The sequence below is a fragment of the Manis pentadactyla genome, chromosome 7, assembly GCF_030020395.1.
Source record: "Manis pentadactyla isolate mManPen7 chromosome 7, mManPen7.hap1, whole genome shotgun sequence".
Classification (NCBI taxonomy): Eukaryota; Metazoa; Chordata; class Mammalia; order Pholidota; family Manidae; genus Manis; species Manis pentadactyla.
Genome location: NC_080025.1, coordinates 136,268,582 through 136,288,754, shown reverse-complemented (window position 1 = coordinate 136,288,754; position 20,173 = coordinate 136,268,582). Strand labels below are relative to the sequence as shown.

At 48.6% G+C, this 20,173-nt stretch overlaps 1 protein-coding gene across 4 annotated transcripts in view; it reads left to right on the top strand.

Annotated features, from left to right (window-relative positions):
- Positions 1–1,898: 1,898 nt before the first annotated feature.
- The window catches only part of DENND2A (DENN domain containing 2A), an 87,834-nt gene continuing 69,559 nt past the window's right edge, over positions 1,899–20,173 (top strand). For all 4 annotated transcript variants that reach the window (XM_057504831.1, XM_036926095.2, XM_036926092.2 and 1 more), the window contains exon 1: positions 1,899–2,281. The gene's annotated coding sequence lies outside the window, so the exon portion shown is untranslated. The remainder of the gene's footprint in view (positions 2,282–20,173) is intronic.

The window sequence follows — 20,173 nt, the reverse complement described above, 5'->3', positions numbered from 1 at the left end:
GTTGCCCTAGGTGGAGAAAGCGAGATACAAGATCAGAAAAATCAACTCCGCCACTGTCCCCACCTCCCACCAGCTCCTTTCCCAGCTTGAGGCCAGGCAGTACCTCCTACCCTAGGTCTCATTTTCCAAAGTGGAGAGAAGCTGAGGACAGACAGGGAGGGCTGGGGGAGGGCCTGTTGGAGCAGTGGGTGTCAGGAGCTGGGAGGAGAGGGGCCCCCTGAAAGGACTGGCCAGGCTCTGGTGCACAGTCCCCACCTTGGATGCCTACGCCGCTCTTTGGAGCTGGTGAACCGGGGCTTGGGAGGGACCAGTAGTAGTAACAACTGGAAGGCTCCAGTGCTGAAGTGCCTGCAGGGCAGGACCTGGAGGAAGGGAAGAGGGAAGGAAGCCATGTGTGCGACCCTGCCGTGACAACAGAGCTGTTGATGACCCTGGGATGGGAGCGGCCAGCCCTGGGGAGCAGTGGGGTTGGGGGCTTTGACAGCCAGGCAGGCATGAAAACTTGCACAGCACAGGTTCCAGAGCCTGGCCCCAGGAGCTAGCATGGGGATCTTTTTCTAAAACAAGTTAGTGTCCAGAACTCAAAAATGAAGGAGCAGAGACCCACCATCTAGGAAGTGCCACTAAGGGCGCCCCAGCCTCCTCTGTGGCTTGCCCACCTAAGGTGCAACTGGCAATTTGAAAGCCACAAAATCAAAGGCAACAGACCCATTTTGTGCATTAGGTTGGGGGAGGCAGCCAGCAGGGCTCTCAGCTCAGTTGTTCTCCATTTGCTATTTTCTCCACTTTGCCAGCTTGCCTCAAGGTACTCCAGGATGCTGGGAGTAATTAACCCTGCAGAAGCCAAGTCTCTGATCTTTTCTTAGAAAGTGAAAACTGAATGATGCTTCAGCAAATGAAACAATCCAAATGCATACATCTTTTTTAAAATGGTTGCACCTTGCAGATTTGTATTCTTAAAGTTTACTGTGCTTAGTTGAAATGGGTATTTCAACTAAGCCCCCCGCCTGAAGGAGTTTAGGAAGCTTTAATAAGCCTGAGAAAAGCTTCAAAGATCTCAGAATGAGCAAAACCCTCAGGTAAGAAGGAGACAGAACTTGTTTCCTGTGACTGATACCTGAATAAGTCCTGTGGATCTCAGGCCCCAGCCTGTGGGGGCTTCTTGACAGTATCTAATGTTCCCCATATCTGGCCATCCTTTGTTTTCCCTTTTTTCTCTCTTCTGCACACCCCTTTTGTGGATTTGTAGGCTAAACTTCTCTCTTCCCTTTTCCCCTCTTGCCGAGGCTTTAGGCCTTCTCTTGGCGCCCCAGTGCTAAAGACAAGAAGGTCTCTCAGGGTATAGAAATTGGCCTGGAGCCTTCCACCCCATACATCACCCTTGCCAGTCCCATGTCCCTTTCATCAGGAAACTCCTCTGGCTCCAAAACCTCCTGTGGCCCCCCCATTGCCCTCAGCATAAAATGCCCATGTTTTTTCACATGGACTTTTTTTGGCAGTCCTAAATCATGAGATCTGTGTTCCTTGAATGTCTTATGTGAGTGGGGGAAGCGGGCACTGTAAAGTAATTTCCCTCCGGGAAGCTTTTCCTAGTCTGTCCCCACCCGGTTTGGAGGCCCCTGTGCCCCGCATTCAGGGCCCCTGGGCTTCAGTGCCTGTGACACACCCAGCCAGACTGCAAAAGCAGGGGGCAAGGGTGGTGGTGATTCATTGCCCGGGATGTCCCAGCCCCCAGCCCCGCGCCTCACCCGGGGGTGCCCCGTGAAAGACAACTGGAGTCAGCGCGGGGCAGGGGGAGGTGCAGCCTCTTGCGAGCATCCAGCTCAAGATCTCGGCCCTGGCTGAGCCCCCGCACCAATAAATGCCCGGCTCCGGGGACACGGAGAATGCAATCCCCGGCGCAGGAAGGGTTAAGCCCCCCTCTCCCCACCCCCGAAAAGGCGCGGGTAGAGTCCGGCAGAAGGTCCTGTTTACGGGAGCTGCCCGGGTCCGCGCGGCCCTGGGAGGCGTTGCCGTGGCGACGGGCCGGGCGCCCGCCAGCTGCGGATGAGCTCACCGCGCGGGCCGGGCGGGGCGGCGGTGGGGGGCGGCGGCGCCCGCCCAGCAGCCTGCACTCGCTCGCAGCGGCGGCCGGGCGGCGGGACGCGAGCGCGGAGGCCCGGCCCAGCCCAGAGCGGGGGGCTGCGGGCCATGGCGCCCCCGGCCCCAGCCGCCCGCCGCCCCCGCTCGCCCGGGCGTCCCCGAGCTGCGCCTGGGAGCCCGCGGAGCCGCGGCCCGAGAGGTAGGGCCAGGGGGCCGGGGAGCAAACGCGCGCGCGCACCGCGGAGGGGACGCACGGGGGCACCGTGGAGGGGACATACGGGGGGGGACAGAGGAGGGGACGCGCTGGGGAACAGGGAGAAGACGGCTGGAACTGCCCCAACCCGGAGCTGGGAAGTGGCTCTTTGCAGACCCGTCTGGGTTTCCTGTGTGCGGACGTAGGGACCCAGGCACTTCAGCCCGACCTGCGAGACTTCAGCAGAGTGCTGTCCAGGCGACCTCCCGGGGGCTCGGATGACTTCCAGGGCCGAGCCGGGACGCCATCGTCCCACGCCTCGGAAACCAAAAACTGGGCGGACCCCCGTCCTGCGCCCTGCTGGGTCCCAGGGGGCGTGAGAGAGGGGCGCGCGTGCGCGTGCAGGGAAAGAACCCAGAGGGGGTGAGCAGCCAGCCGGCGTCACTGTGGTCAGAATTTGTAGTCTTGGGAAAGCAGGAAGGTAAGGCTGTTCTTATTTCTTCCACTTAGACCCGAAGGATGAAGCTGGGAACAGATGGATCCCAGGGGAGTCCTCTAACACAGGATATAGTGCTGGTTAGGAGAACCGCAGAAAACTGGATTCAAACCGCCTAGGAGACCCGGGGGGTTCGCTGGGCAGTGCACTCTGGGGCATGGGCTGGGTGCAAGGGAAAGGCCCACACTACTTTAACCAGCTGGCGCTGGGGAAGGAGCAAGCCCACTTCTGGCGGCTGTTGAAACTGCTTCAGGATGGCTTCTCCAATGCCCCAAGTGACACCGGCACCAATGGCCTGGCTATAGGGTTGTAACTGGCAGTAGTTTTGTTACTAAACTCTCACACCTTCAGTGGTTGTTACATAAAAGAAAAGAACAAGATCTTTTCGGCTTGTGTCATCAAGTAACAAACACACCAAAGTGGAGGAGAAAGCCTTTGGGGTGGGCCGCTTAGATAGGACAGAACTCCGAGAAGTCAAGGGCAAACAGTGGCTGTGCGGGGGGAACGGTAGGCAAAAAGGCTGGCAGAGAGGCTGACTTTCAACCCTTTTATTCTGAAAGATCTGAAGCCTGCCTGTGTCGTGCTAGGTGTTAGGGACACAGTAACGAATAAGGTCTCTCCCTTTCTTCTAGGAACTCACCATCCTAGTTGGATAGTCAAACAAAAAATTAAAACCAGCCCTGGTCTGCCTGGCCCTAGGTGCTGCATGGCTAGGGGAACCCAGAGCAAGGCCACCCAGTTCAGGGGAGGCCCACAGAGCAGGCAAGGCAGGGGCTGGGCCCTGAAAACCTCTTCTCCAGGTAAACAAGGCAAAGAAGGCTGTTGCAGGCTCCAGGTCAACCAAGAGGGAGGGAGGAGGACAGGCGTCGGTGGGGAGAATTCGTGGCTGCAGTGTGCCCCCGCCAGGAAGGAGGCCCTCGCTGAAGGAGGAGCGGTGGGAACTGCTCGGTATCTTACACAGCTCGGCCTGGCTGTCCGGTGGAGGCCTGGACAATGAGACCAAGGCCTTGCAGCACCCAGGCCAGAACTACTGATGATGGCGGTGCTGAGGTGGGAAGCAAAGGTCCAAGAGATAAGGAGGTAGGGCCTATCGACAGGCTTGGGCACAGGAGAGAGAGAATAAAACTAAGTGCAGAAAAGCCCAGGAGAAAACAAAGCAAAAGGAATGGATGTTTTGAGTGGCCTGAATTTAGCAGATTACAACACTTGGACAATGAATTCGGCTCTAAATTTTCTGGCAGTTTAGAGACAAAGATACACTGGATTGCATAGTTTTGGTTTTTGGACAACAGAAAGCATGCGAATTAATTCTCAGAACAAGTTTTTTTCCTGGAATTGAACCCAACTGGGACTTTGTCGTGTGGAACTTTGTGTAAAGACTAAAGGTGACATAGAAAAAAAATCTTCATTGTTGGTGTTACAAAAGACAAGAAGATAAAATTCAAAATGACTCTCTTCCTATACCATTTTCTGTTATGTTATGACTTGGGAATGTGCTGCATCTCTGGGGGGTGGCTGAGTGTCAGCTCAGGCTTTTGGGCAATCATGGTCCCGGCAGCTAGGGCCAGGGACTCTTACAGCGAGGAGCCCATGGTCTCTCCAGGGTAGAAAGAGGGGACACCTGTTTTAATGAATATAGAGAGATGCTTCCACCTTGAAGGGGGAAGCAGGCATATCACAGTATGGCTCATAGGCAGCTGGGTTGGGACTCTAGTCTGGAAAAGGGGCCAGGGACAGCAGAGTGTGATGGGAAGATCAGCTAGCAGAAATCCTGACCAGAGGAACAGTCATGGAGCATTTGAAGATTCTGGTCAGATGGGCGAGTCCATGTCCTTGAGTGGGCCAGCTCCTTCTGCCCTCAGACCTCATGGTAGGCCTGCTTCTCAGGGGTGGGGAAGGGGGGTTCTCGGGAGACCAGAGATCCATGCCAAGTGAGTCCAGGCAGGGCGGGAATTTTGTTTGCTGCAACACAAGGAATGCTGCCTGCGAACAGGGAGTGCTAGCTGGGAGGCGCTGCAGACTCCTGGCCCTGCCCTGCCCTGCCCTTTGGTTTCTGCAGAGGGGACAGAATCTGCAGAATCTGTGTCAGTGCACTCCTAATGTGCCCTCTAAAGCTTAAGCCAATTTCTGCCAAATACAGATGTCTTAAAATTGAATCGGTCTGAGATTCTACTCCTCCCCCACCCCATCACATTTCTTCACATTTTTAAAGTAGGGGTACACATTAGAATACACATTTAAATGCCCTGAGGGGGCAGTTTTTTAAACAACTGATGGCTGGGCCCAACCCTACACTGATTAAATCAAAATCTTTGGGCCCGGGACATCAGTGTTTTTTAAAGGTCCTGGGTGATTTTAAAGTGCAGCCAAGGTTGAGAGTAGCTGCTTTAACAGCCACCTAGAGGGCTCATTACAGCAAGGAAGAGGAACCTCAGATTCCAAAAGCGAGGACCCCATAGAATTTTAAATTAGAAAGCTTATTACTTCTAATGAAATCAACTGGCTCATCAGCCTTCAACATCAAGATCTAAAGCCAGCTTGGACAGATACAGATAAGGGGGCTAATAACGAACACCCATATGTGAAGCTTCTGCATGTGTAAAGTATTCTTTTGAGCAGAAATTCTAAACACGTGATTACGAGGCGCCTGCAGTTAGATCCATCTGGTCTAATACAACTGTATGCAGTGCAGCACTTTAGCCAAAACTGAAAAGCTTCAGCACCTTTCTGTTTGCCTGGAACCTAAGTAGATCCACCTTTCTTCAGTGCTGAGCCTCTGAGCTTTGGGGTCTTTCTACTTGACTCCTGATAGTCAGGTGTTATTAGTTCTTAGATCCCTGTCTTCTGGATTGGAAAGCTGGGAGAAGTCATTTACAATTTAACATGCATAAATTCCAATAGAAAATGAATCTCTAAGGGCTGAATTTCAGCAATTCTGACAAAATGATAGGGATGTTGAGGCTCGATGACTTCCCCAATAACTCAAATACACCTTGTAGGCAGTTGCTTCTTTGGCTATGGGCAAAGTTGACCCAGCATCCGCCACTATTCCTGGAGCCCCTGCCCCTTCCTTTTTGCTCTCTGAGGGCCCATGGAATATCTCATAGTGACAGAGGCTGACCTCTGCTTGTGCCCTATGTCACACACAGTCTCCTGTGTCTAGGCGTGGACCCTTCTTCCTCCACCAGAGCCAAATGGCCTCCACAGGTACCACAGGCTCTCTTTGAATACCCCAAGCTGGCACATCTGCCCCTTTAACTATAGGGGGTAAGTCAGTGCCTGGAATAGAGGCAAATGATTAACTCAGTCCTCTACATTTGATGTCAAAAGACAGCAACATGTTGGGAAGCCAGATTCAGACCATCTTTTACCCTTCCATTAAAATTGCCTGATTTTGTAAAAACGTATCCCATTGACTCTCAGCTTGCCTAGAACTTAAGCTCTTTGCCAGCTGGAACCCGGAATTGCTTGTCTTTGGTTTCCCTTTGACACATTCATCCTTGGCCTGCAGTTCATCCTTGGCCTGCAGTTGGCTGAAAGTGATGTGAGCCCGAGATACCCTTTCCTGACTGACTAAATTACCAAAAACTAAGTTACCACCTTCCACCTGGCTTTAGGGGAGAAGGTATGAGTCATCTTCGCAGCAAGCTTAGGGAAAAGGTTAGCTTCCTTCAGTAGTGGGGAACTGGGAGGTTCCATGCTCCCCCCTTCAGAAGGAAATGAGAGCAGTATGGAGCTGGTGAGTGGGCTCAGGACAGGAAGCTCTGACTGACCTTGGCCATTCTTCATGGTACCCAGGCCTTCCATGGGCCACATGTCTTATCAGGAGGGCTTGTCGGACAAGTTCAAGCAGAGGATCAAATGCATTTCCTTTTGTTGTTTTGTTTTCTTAAAAAACATACTTTAAAATTTTAAGATTACTTTTATGTACATACTTTTATACATACATATTTGTATGTAAAATATAAAAGTTTTGGTTGTAAAGCATTTAAGGTATATAAAAAAGAATAAAATGAAAACTGTATGTTTACCCCAGACTGTCTCCCTCCTCAGAGGTAATCACTGTTCAGTACATCTACTAAATCCTCCTAGTCTTTTCTTTTTGTGTGTATGTATTGTGTTTGTTTGATTTACACAAATGGGCGCATCCTACCATAATTGAACCGCCTTTTGTGAGACTAATGCCATGTGAGAATAACTCCCTGCACATAGTCCTCTCCTTCAAGCTGCCTAGTGTTCCTTTGTATGGACTGACTTCATTGGTTTAACAAATTATCTATTTATGAGCAATTGGTTGTTTCTAATTTTAGCCACTACAAACACTCTCCAGCACTTGTGCCAATATTCTGTAAGGTAAATTCCTAAAAGTACAACTGCTAAATTAAAAGATATTTCAAAGCCAAATGCATATTGAGCATATTTGTACCCAGTGATAGGTATTTTTAAAATGAGATTCCGATATTCAGTCTTTAAAATAATTGTTAAATACGTTATTACCTCTCTCTCCCTTAACCAAGTGTCCCCACTGAATTTACTATGAGTTTCTATATTTAAGTGAATATGAAAATTTGAATTCATAGTGTGATTCATTCATAGAGGCAATCTGTGAATTGATCCCACATCTCACATAATCATGATCGCGCATGCTGTGTAGGCTGCAGCCTGGTGGTGGGGGGGCGGTTACACGCGTGAGCTGGTGCCGTGAAACAATCCTGAGTGCCTTGCTTTTGCTTCCTTCACGCCGCCTCACTTCTCAGAAGAGAAGCCGTTGTCAGGGTTGAATTTGACTAGGCACTAAGCTCTCTGCAAAGCCCCTGTGGGTAATGGATAGGATAAGCAAATATATGAAGGGGACACTTTGACAGTACAAAGCGAGGCTGTGAGATAAGTTGCTAGTTGATACGTGACAGGCCTACCCTGGGACGGTCTTGCAAACTGCAGCTTGTGGCTGCCTGGTACAGGGCAGGAGTGGGGCACACCCATCCATTCTCCCTGCTGGTTGGGTGCACTGACCCAGGCAGACATGATTTGGTGCCATCCTTCTGCCCTCCAGCCCTTCTTAGCCCAACTCAATTAGAAGCCTGAGCCCGGGGAAGGGGGAGGGGCAAGTGGACAACCCAATGGTGCCTGTGAACTTCGTTCCCAGTAAATGAGTAAAAGGAGGTGGGTGCCCCTGTCTCTGCCCCACCCCCCAGCTCACCATGGAAAAAAATAATAACTGGCTGTCGTTTCCCAGTAAATTGGAACCATTAAAGCAGGACACTATAGTTTTATTTGTGCTTCTCGCATCCCTGGGAAATATAGGCTCAACTTCCCCAGATGACCGAGAGAAGGCATTTCTATGGGATCAAGCAGCAAATCAGGATTAAAACTGACCTTGCATGGTTAGGGGAGAAGTTAGTTGCGGGAGAAGCCACAGAACAGTGATTTGGTCACTGGACAGAGCAGTGGGGCTGCCTGAGGCGCAGGGGAGTGGGATGACCCTCAGCCAACAGACGGTGTCAGGGTGGCGCTGGGAAGCTCTGCCTGCCAGCTCTCTGGGGGTGCACAGGGATTCTCTCCTTAATACTCTGAGCAGCGGGTGAGAGCTGTTCAGATGTGGAATGAAATATGTGGCCGTCCAGCGTCCCACTCCCTGGCATCTGTGGCTGCTGTCAGCCTTTACATCTGGTCCATCTCCTCATCTGCATCTGTGACCCTCAACAAACATAGCAAGCTCCCAGGACACCACAAAGGAACCAGTGCCCCGTTTGCCCTCCAGCTGAACTCCTGCATCTAACGGGATGGAAAACATGTCAGAGAGGAGGGAGCTCCTTGCTGCCTCCTCAAACAACCAGACTTGAGAGTCCAGCACCACAGAGACAGGGCCAAGAGAGGCTCTTATTCTAGGCCCTCTTTTCCCCAGGACACGGGACAGCTAAGATCCTGAGCCTAGGGCTGAGGAGAGAGGCGGGGAAGGTCAAAGAGGCTGCTTCTAGGTGCACACACAGCCCCAGGTCAGGAACAGAAGGAGGACGCTGCTTTCAGGCCCGCAGGCTCCTCCACATGGCCCTCCTGGGAGCTGGCTTCCTTCCCTAGCTGTCCGCCGAGCCCTCACCCCAGGTTACAATGACACACCCTGTGGCCAGGTCCCCCTAATGTCTGCAACACGACTGACCCAGGTCAAGGTCGATGTGGATCTGCCGTGCATTGACACAGCTATGCCACTTGTCAGCATGCCGGAATGCTTCTCTACTGGTGGGTAAAGTCGCAGCCCTGGGCCCCCAGCACCCCACATTACATTGCTGGGACCCAGGCTCCCACCCCCCACCCCCCCCCCCGCCATCCAGCCATTACAGGGTTAACAGTAGGGCCGTTCTGATTGGCTGGTGTCCCTGCCACACCTTTGTGGGGTATATGGACTACTGCCTCCTCGCCTGAGGCATCCTGCTATCACCCTGTCCTGGTTGTCCTGATTGTCTTTCAGAAAGGAGATCTTCACTGATTCCTCCTCTCATTCAACAAGCATTTATGTCTCACCCACAGGAAACCAAGATCTGGGCTAAACACTGTGGAGGAATAAAACAAAGCCTGGTGGTGGCTCTCTGCCCTCAGACCTCACCTTCTGCTTGGAAGGCCCAGATAAACAAAAGAAACAGCCACACTGAGTCACAGGGGCAGTGGGGGAGCAGCCCGCCTGGCTCCTCGCTCTGCCGGCCTCCACTTCCCCTCAGGGGGCCCGTCGGGGCACCCAGGCTCCCTCCCCAGGCTGTGCTCCCCCAGACCCTTAGCACTGCACCTCTCACGGCCTGCTCTGCACATCTCCCCCGGAGGCACCACTTTAACTTTCCATGCCAGGAGGAGCACGTGTCTGCATTGTGTGTCCTCATTTTCTGGGGGAGCAAACCTTAACTCCTCCCACTTGCAGGACATGCCCCAGTCCAGTCCGCCAGCCCGCTCCATCCTTTCCCGGCTCCCCACCCCATCCGTCTGTCCGCAGGTCAGGGGAGCACCCTCTCCTCCGTGCTCCTGCCCCCCCCCCCCCCCCCCGAACAATCCCTCCTTTCCTAGCTGCTGGAACCAAACCCAGTCCTCACAGGCCGCGGATTCAACCCCTGCTTTGGGGCAGTCTGGGACTCCTCAGACTTTCTCTGCCTGCCCCTGACTTCCTCCAGTTTATGTTTGTTTTGTAACATTTACCATTGTAGTTCAAATTTAGTCCTTAAACCAGTCTCACTTTGTGACTTTTGTTAGATGTGTGTCAAGCATTCCCCCGACTGATCTTGTCTTTTTGTCATTGAACGACTGCAATCTTTTATAGCCTTTAGCGACTTTTCTCTCTTATCCCCAACTCTAAGGTAGAGGTTTCTCCTTATTTTGGTGTATTTCCCAACAACTCACAGGGAGTACTGTGCACAGCCCCGTGATTAAGCTCATTGATTGATTTCAAACCGACCCATGCTGGTTCAGAATAGCTAAATAAAAGCCTAGAGGAAAGACCATTTCCCATATCTCAAAACTTAGCTAAACAAAAATGAACACGTTCCCAGGCATTGCACAACTTCAGAGTACAAAACCCCAGACACACATAGTAAACAAACAGAAAGAGGGCCTCCCCTTATAAGAAACCAGAAAACAGGGTTGGGGGAGGGGAGTCAGGACGAGCAGGCTGTGTGATCAGGCTGGGCTCCCGCTCCTGCCGCTGAGCGCAGTCTGACCAGGAAAGGGAAGGGGGTCCACTCCCCCTGCAATTTCAAAACCAACTTTTACATATTACACTGTAACAGCAGTTATACCTTTACCACACTTGCAAAACAATTGAGGCTGGATAAGGAGCCCTGCAGACCAATTGAGGAATTATTATTAATTCAGGCTCCTGTGTTATTACTCATATTTGTGTGAGCTAAGTTCACTTTATAACAGAAGACATGTTGAGGGCTTTTATAGGACCTGCCCTGTGCTGAGCGCTTTTCGGGTGTGATCTCATTTAACCCTTACTGCTGCCTTTCAGAGTAGGTGCTACAACTATCCCCATTTTACTGAGGAGAGAAGTGAGACTTAGAAAAGTAACGTGTCTGAGGTCCCACAGCTCTCAAGTGGCAGAACTGGAATTTGTGCGTCTGTCTGCCTCCAAATCCTTTGCTTTTAACTCCCACGATATTCCGTCTCTCAAGGCCTTTCCCAGAGCTGGAAGCGGTGGCGGCAAGAGCAGCCTCGGCCCCCTTCTGTCTTGGGGCCCAGGGAGCCACGGTGCTGGCCCCGGGGAAGGGGATGGGCGATGACGTCTTCCTCTAAGATCGCTGCCTTTTGTCCAAACGTGCTGGCTGGGAGCCAGGCTGGAAACGCTCTGCTCATGGAAAGTAAGAGAACAGAAGCCAGTGAAAGAGGGTGGGAACGGGTCTGAGGGGGAGGAAAGGAAGAGGAGGGCAGGAGTTAGGGAGAGAGGAGGTGGGGAAGGGAGGAGTTCGGGCCAGCACAGCTGGAGCCAGAGATGTGCCAGGAAGCAAAACAAAACGTGGCCGTCAGGTGCATCCCTTCAGGTGGCTGCTTGGTGGTGTGAGCATCCAGCCTGGGAGGCGCAGGCCCTGGGGCAGGCCATCCAGGTGCTCAGAGGCCAGGACAGACCGCACAGGGGGCCCTTCCTCCCCTCCTTAGTATTGCTGTTTTGTGATGTCAGGCTAAAAAGCAGCAAAGCCTTCAGAGGGGAAAACAAGGGACAACATGAAGTGGAAGGGATGGCCAGGTAGTGACCTGGCACCGGGCTGTGCATGGCGGGCAGGAAGGGGATAGAGGGGTGTGGGAGAGGGGAAGGGTGCTGGGTGCTTTGAGTAAAATCCAGTCTTAACAACTTACTGAGTAGCTACTCTGTATCTAGGAGGGGAAGGCCTGTCCCCTGTCCCCAAGGCAGTCGTTTGGGCCTTAGGCATTGGACCCTTAAATCTGACCACCTGGATTCATTCAGCATCCATGTGGCCTTGGGAAGAATTAATCCTTCCAGGCCTTAGTTTCCACATCTGTAAAGCGGAGGCAATAATGGGACTGTTGAAACCATTCCTGTAGAATCTTGCCTAAAGAACATCAAGTGCTCCAGAGAAGACAAGTAGGGACTCTGTGGCATCTTACTACACTAATGGACAGTGACTGCAGTGAGGTAAGGGGGGTACTTGATAATATGGGTGAGTATAGTGACCACAATGTTTTTCATGTGAAACCTTCATAAGAGTGCATATCAATGATAACTTAATAAAAAATGAAAATAAAAATAAAATAAAATGAAATAAAAACATGAATAGTAAGTTCTCAAGTAATGTTAGCCATTCATTCATTATTGCAGTTCAATTGGAGGTGCCAAACATAAATTTGTGAAGCCTGAATAAAACACATACATAACAATTGAAGGCAGCTACAGAAGAGATAACATAAAGTTATGCAGATTCAGTTGGATTCTCAGGGGTAGGTAAGTTAACAAGGGCTCTGGAAATGTGGAGAGAGGGAAGAACTTCAGAGCAAGGTGGCCAGGGCAAGCTTCATAGAGCAGGTAGGATTTGAACTGGATTTGGGGTGGGTGTATTTAATGGTGAGGCAAAAGCAGATGACGCTGAGTAAAAGAGTATGAACAGAAGTGTGGGGTGGGAAAATTCCAGATCCCTGGAGGCCAGTCCTTGCCAATAGGACATTCTAGCTGTTCTCTTGCCCATGACATACACTTGGGCAGGGCATTTCATTTATATACATTTCAGCTGCAAAAAGTTGACTGCTGGGGTGCTGTGTCAAAGGGAGAGGCGTCTGGATGCGACCTCATGAACCCCCCACCCCCACCCCGCTCAGCCCGCATCTTGATGGGCTTCTGGGGGGTTTCTCCTCCTCTGGGTTTAGGTACCACTTTCCCTGTTTCTTTCATTTTCAGACTCTGTGTCTCTTTCTGATTCTCTGTCTCTACTTCTCTCTGTCTTACCCGCCATCTTCAGTTCATTTCCTTTAGCCTGTTAACACTAAGTCTCTTCTTTTGTCCCTGGTATAGGGCAGAGAAGTTCTGAACACTATGTATATTTTTTAATTAAAAAAAAGAAGAAGAGAAAGCATTCAGTGGGAGCCAGTGGCTAATACTAGCTGGCAGCTGCGGGGCAAATGTTTTTGGGTTTTGTTGTCTAAAAAAAAATCTCTCTACATCCTAATAACAAAAAGCATTTCTCACTTCTTAAAAGGAAAACAAAACAAACAAAACCCCACTAACGCCAGGAAATCTCCCTGGGTTTCTGAAGAGACAGGCTCCTCTGCAGACCAAAAAGAGAAAAGACGAGAGCCACCTTCATCAAGAATATGTAACTGGTAGACTCCGGTTCTCCCGGGACGGCTTCTCCCATATCAGAATGGACCCATATCAAGTAGAGACCTGAGTCACCCGGGGAAGCAACAGGGGTGCAGAGCTGGTGGGTGAGTCCGAGACCGGGCGACAGTGCCTTGGGTCCTGCTGCTCTGCTGCCACCCAGCCAGGTGGCTGTGGCTGGGTGAGCCACAAAACTGCCAAGCTAGTGTTGTCATTTCTCGCCCGGACTTCCTCCCTGGTACCTTCCTGTGCACGTATTTGGGAGCTTCTCCACAGTAGGGGCTCTTATAGCTCCATTTTATATCCCTTTCTTCCCTTCCTCTTTCAATTTCCTCTAGACTGGGGCCTCCAAGAAGCACTGTCATTTACAGGCTGGGTTCCCAGTGACCGACTGGGTCAGGAGGGGAGAGTTGCTGGGGCCAGAAGGAGGATGTGGAAGGCTGGGTCAGCCAGTGCACGCGTCATTCCCAACAGGGTCCTGGGAGAAGGGGCTCAGCATTTCCGGAAGGGAAATGACTCCCATAAATAGAGGGATGGGAAAAGGGCTCGTCGGTCCATCCCTTTCCTCCCGTCAACTCAGCTCTTCCCTTTGGTGTCCAGACTATGCAACCTCTTGTAAATGTTTTTCATTCACATACATCCCTGCCAGTGTGTGTGTGTGTGTGTCTGTGTGTGTGTATGCAAGAGACACAGATCTGCTTTCTTGTATGCCCATAAAACCAAAATAAGAACTGAAGAAGACATGCATGCCCTTTATTTGTTCATTTACCCACAGTAACTGCCTTGGTCCATTCTGATGTGGGGCTGCAGTTTTTCAGTGGGGTTTTATTAGAAAGGAAGGAAGGAAACTGTACACCTTCTGATCCCATGTCCTATTTAACTTCATTCAAGGGTTCAGCAGATCTTCCTGTAGTAATGCCTATAAAATGCTGTTCATGTCCTTACCAAGGTTAGGTCTCCTGACATTGGGCTCACTAAGACTTCAGATGTTCGCAGCACTTCCGGTGTCACGAAGAGTGTCCTCAAGGCAGGAAAGAGACTTGTTGAGAGCTGCCCTTCTGACCCTCAGCGGTGTAATGGAAATGATCAGATCACACCCAACCTCTTGTGCCAGGCTAGAGGCAAACCTAAGGGGGGCTGTCATTTCTCTAGTAACTGAAGTTTGCTTGGCTTCAGCCATATGGATGCAGGGTCATGTTTAAAACCCAGGCAGTAGCTTTCCTTTTTCGCTTTGGGAAATGCAGTTGAACATAGACTGAACATGACACTGTGTGTTAGTAGATTCTTCTGGTTGCTCAAGCAAAGGCATGAAGATACCTGTGGGCAGGAATGCAGCCTGGCCTCAAGAGTGGATTGGATCCCAGACTGTGGAGCCATCTCTCCACTGGCATCATTTTTCTCCCGCACAGCCCAGCTCTCTCTGCTCCTTAGTCCACAGCCTGGAAAATGGCACCCTGTTTCTGGTTCCGTAAGTGCAGACCAACAGCTCCCCAGGAGCAGATCTGCTGGTCCGGCTTGAGTTAGACCTCCTCTAGAGCCAATCAGTTGTGCCTGGGGGTGGGATCATCATTCAAACATGGCTGCCAGTGTCCCTGTGACCCCTTGGATGAGGGAAGGGCATTTTGCAGAAAAAGGGACCTCCTTGTGAGGTAGGCAAGTTCCACACAGTGCCTGCCGTATCTGCCTGCTATGTTTCTTTTAACTGTTTTGTGTCTGTCTTAACCACTGTGTTCCTGAGAATGCTGGTTCCTCGGATTCACTCGCTAAATTACTTTGCCAGAGATTGCTTGTGAAGGAGATAATGGCATACTACAGCAGGGGCTTTGGGACCAGACACTAGAAAATCTCTGATACTATTATGACTTCCTATTATGTTCCTCATACTAGATGATTCTTTCCTTCTTTTCATCCTTTTTTTTTTTGCTAACCATATTATTGAGGTATAACTCACGTGCCATAAAAATTAATACATTTGAAGTGTAAAATTTAATGGTTTTTAGTATATTCACAGAGTTGTACAACCACCACCACAGTCAATTTTAGAACATTTCATCACCCCAAAGAAGAAACCCATACCCCTTAGCCATCACCCTCCCCCCATGATCCTCACCCTCAGCCCTAAATAACCACTAATCTGCTTTCTGTCACTATAGATTCCCCTGTTCCAGACATTTCCTATAAATGGATTCATACAATATGTAGACTTTTGTGATTGGCTTCTGTTCATTTAGCATAATATTTGCAACATCCATCCATGTTGTAGCATGCATCAGTACTTCATTCTGTTTACAGCCGAATAATACTCCATGGTGTGGGTAAACCACATTTTGATGATTTGGTCAGCTGACGGCATTTGATCAGCTGATGGCATTTGGTTTGTTTCCATTGTGTGGCTATTTGAATAAGGCTGCTGTGAATGTTAGTGTAGAAGAACTGTGGACATATGTTTTCGTTCTCTTAGGAGATGTATTATATCTATGATTATGTTTGTGAAGTGCTTAAATCAATGCCTGACAGATCATAGGATGTAACACTGCTAATTCCTGACCTTCCTAAAGGTTATGAATGAGAGCTATTTCCTGCTTGCTGCCCTTAGAAGAAAGGCAGGCTCCCCCAAAGAGCCTGACCCCTGTGAGTCAGACTGTGAGGTTATTGCCCCCGGAGGGCCTGGCATCACCAAGTAGCAGATTCTTGCATCAGGCTTGTGAGAAGTGCTGGTCTAGGGTTCCAGTGGTTCCAGATGAAGGTACTGAGAGAACAGACAGGGGTTTGAGCAGCAAAATACAGAATTTGCAGTTGAAAGATACAAATTGGACTCCCTGTTCTGCTGCTGAAACACTGAACCTGGGCAAGTCTCTGAACCTTGATCTCACCTTCAAAATGAGGACAACAATAATTTCAGAAAATGCTCAGAGGAAGGGGCTTATGTATGTTAGAATGTGTGTATAATATGGAAATCAGGTGCTGTACAAATGTATTATAAGCTCTAGGCAGCCATAGAAAAGGAATCAGACTTTTTCAACTGTTTCCATCACAGCGGGTTCAGAGGGCGGTTGGAGCTCCCCAGGAGTCAGGCAGGGCCTCTCAGGTCCTTTGGGCGCTGCCATTAGCCAGTCGGGCCCGCAGCCCTTCTGTGAAACCAGCGCTCGCCTGTGGCTGGCGAGCTCACTGAGAAACACCCGGGGGCCCTCAGTTCACCAGGCGGCAGACACATGGCATCTGCAGCGCTCTGACTTGAACCTCTTGGGGCTATTTGGTTTCCAGCACCATTTACTATTTAGTAAAAAGTCCATCTTTGCCCTAGTGATTTAAACTACCACCTTTACTACCTATACTGAGTTATAAACATAGTTATGTAACATTCAGTGTGGACTTGGGCCTGCATCTGTACTTGCTATTCTGTCCCACTGGTCTACTGAGCTATTCTTGTGGCAGTACCACAACTGTTATACTTATAGAGGCTTTGTAGTGTGTTTTAATATCTGGTAGGGCTGGTGGTCCCCCAACCCTCCCCACCTCCCTCAACACACACGCATCTTTGTAATTTTTCAGTGTTTTCTTAACTCTTCTTGCATGTTTGAGAATCTGGCCGTAATGTTTCCAGTGCCTTCCTGGGTGGCCCTGGTGCAGGGCCAGGGGTGGGCTTGGGGTTGTGTTTTCTTTTGGACCTGGGCATGTTCAGTTATTTCAGTAAACTGGTTTGTCAGATTCCATTTACTTTTAGATTCAGGAGCACAGAAGTGGCTCATGGTAGGATGCTACTCATTTTCACTGAACCTCCAGACAGCATTTTACAGCAGTCTTTAACTGAGAGAATGTTAAAACTTGATAAATGTAGGTATAGGATATATAAGAGTTTTCAGTACCATTCTTGTAACTGTTCAGCAAGCTTAAAATTACTTCAAAATCAGAACATTTAAGGTTATTCTGCTCTAGAAATATCTTGGTAGGAGTTTTCTGAAAATCCACACAAGTTGTGTTCCTAGATTCTGTGTTGGTTCACATGTTGATTGACCCCTGCGAAGAAATCCAGCAGCTCTATTGGGTGTAATCTGACAGTCGTGCTGCTTTTCACTGGGGCGTTGCGTTTCCTTAAGCAGTTAGTCATCCTGAGTTTATGCAAACATCTGTGCCTCTCACCCTTATTCCCCAAAGGAAAGTGGGCCCATCCTTCAAGCCCAGATCCACCACAGATCTCACCTAAATCTGTTTTGCTTATCATATTGTGTTTTATATTGGAGACATTTGCGTGCATCTCCCCACCACCAACTTTAATGACATATAACATTGTGTAAGTCTAAGGAAGGTGTATAACATGATGATCTGATACATGCATAGGTTGTGAAGTGATTGACCACGTAAGGTTAGTCAGCGCATCCGTCACCTCGCACAGTTAATGTGTGTGTGTGATGAGAACATTTAAGATCTAGCATCTTAGCAACTTTCAAGTATACAATACAGTATTGTACACCCTACTGCCTGTGTAAGAATGAAAACTCCCGGAGGGCAAGTAAATCTATTGATTTTATATTTCTCCCAGGCTTTATTCATTTCCCTGTGTGAAGGAGACACAACTAGTAGTTGGAAGAATGAGTTCATCTGATTACTTCCCTGTTAGTCATAGGTCCCCATAGAATCCCTCTTTGGACCATGGAAACATCTGTACTGGGAAGTGGTCACTGGAGAGCAGGATCCAGGTCTCGGCGGTCTCTTGAGAAGGACGTGCAGAGCCCCTGACCCTGCCATCCAGGAGGTGCTCTGGCCAAGCAGAACGGGGTGTACCGATGAGCTCAGCTGAGCCTGATGTCCCGCAGCCGTGTTTCTGGTGAGGCGACGACGAGGCTGACTGGTGTGCTGCAGGGCCGACCAGAGGTGCCCACGGAGAGCAGCAGGGTTTGCATTTCCCCCAAGTCTTTGTCATAATAATAATAACGCATGCTGATTATAGAAAACTTGGAAATCTGTTTTTTTGTTGTTGAAAATATAAATGAGTAGAGAGAAAGGGCAAACATCAAAGCTTCTTACCCAGTGACAACTACTGTTAACCCTTTGTTACATTTACTTCCAGTCATTTTCTTTTTTTTTTTTTTCCAGTCATTTTCTTAAACAGCTTTGAATAGGAGTAGATCTCTCCCCACCCTTTTCAACCATTTTTTAATTCATATTGGACACAAGTTTTTGTATCCTGTTTCTTTTGGCTAACATTAAAACAGCATTGTTCCATTTAATAATAATCCTTTTTTTTTTAGCTAGACTTTTAATTTGCCTTTTTAAAATAACAACTTTATTGAAATATAATTCACGTACAATTCACCCATGTCAAATGTAGTTTAATGGTTTTTAGTATATTCACATAGTGTGTAACCATCACCACAGTCAATTCTCATCACTCAAAAAAAAAACTCATACCCATTACAGTCATTCCCCTTTCCTCTTACCTACCCACTCCTGGCCTAGGCAGCCACAAATCTCCTTTCAGTCTCTATAGAATTGTATCTTTGTTAACATAATTAAATTTACTCTGAATAGGTATTTATAGGTTGTTATCATATTGCTTGACATTTATTTATTTTTTATTTTTCAATATTATAAATAACATAGTTATAAACATTTATGTAAATATTTTTTCATATTTAGAATTACTCTTAGGATAGATTCCCCAAGTATAGAAATTTATAATCACAGAACCATAAAAAGAGAGACCCTTAGAAAACCTTCACTCTCTCTCCCAACTCAGTTGGCATGTGTGCATGAACTTTGGCATGGTATAAATAAAATAACTATAAAACAGTTGCTATCTTGAAGAGCTGAATAAGACAGTCACTAAAATAATGATACAGAATCTAGTTCTAGTCTAGATTAGATACTATAAAAAGGCCACAGTGATGATGTATAAGGACTTAGCTTTGAAATCTACGCTCATTCCTGGCTCTATCACTTATGAGTTGTGTGAACTTAAGCAAGTGACCGAACTTCCATAAGCCTCCATTTCCTCATCAGAAAAATGGTAGGACCATTAATATTAACCTCTGTAGAGGTTAGATATAAATGGTTTCTGGCCTACCCAAGAACAGAGAGAAAGAAGAGCAAGTGTGTATATTTGGAAAATGCAAGAAGTTAGAACCCGACTCCTCCCAGTTTAGTGACCTGTAATACACAGAAGAACAGAAAGGAGGTGTGCTTTTTTACTTAAAAGAAAACATATTTACCTGGGTTCAGATTTTTAAGCCATATTTTGGCAACATTAGCATATTTCGTAACTTTCATAGCTCATACTGTCATGATTTATGGCAGACTCATACTAACTTTTTCCAGAGAGGGGGCGTGGGTAGTCACCAGCATTAACGCAGGAGGGGTGACGGCACGACTCCCTCATGGGCGCTGTGGTTTCAGCACCTGTGTGTCGTGCTGTCGGCCCTCCTGAGTTAATAGTGTTCAGATGCAAGATGGCCACCTAACTGTCCTTTTCTTCATTTTACCCTCTACCTAATGGTGAACCTAAAGGCAACATCTGGAAGCATTTCCACACTGCAAGTGAGTGAGGGAGAAAAAGAGGGATCTGCAAATGTTGTCAAGTGAAAAATGTGTTCCCATTCCACTGAGGTAGCCACTACATCTCTCTATGTGAGAATGATCTGAGGTGTGAAAAAATAATTCCTGGGCTCGTGAAAGAGAACAGTAAAAATTTTCAGCTGCCTCTGGCCTCGAGGAGCATTGTGAAGTGTGGTCCAGCCCGCAGGCTGAGGCTGCTCTAGCCACAGGTTCCCAGGGGCTTCATATGTCAGACAAACGGACAGGTGTTGGTCAGGAAAATACTGATCAAATTGTTAAAGGAAAGTGTTATTGTCAGTAACTGGGTATTCATACCAACAGAAAATCTTAAAAACCAGATTATATTCTTGGTCTTGAGGCCTCCTTTACAGTGACAATGAGCCTTGATATTGAAGTCTGTGTAGGGTGAGGCCCAGATCCTCACTTTTAGCAATTGTCTCTGCTTTTTTTTTTTTAAGTATATACTTGACATAATATTCTGTTAGTTTCAGTTGTACAACATTTTTTATAATAGTGTTATTGAGATATAATTCACATACATTTT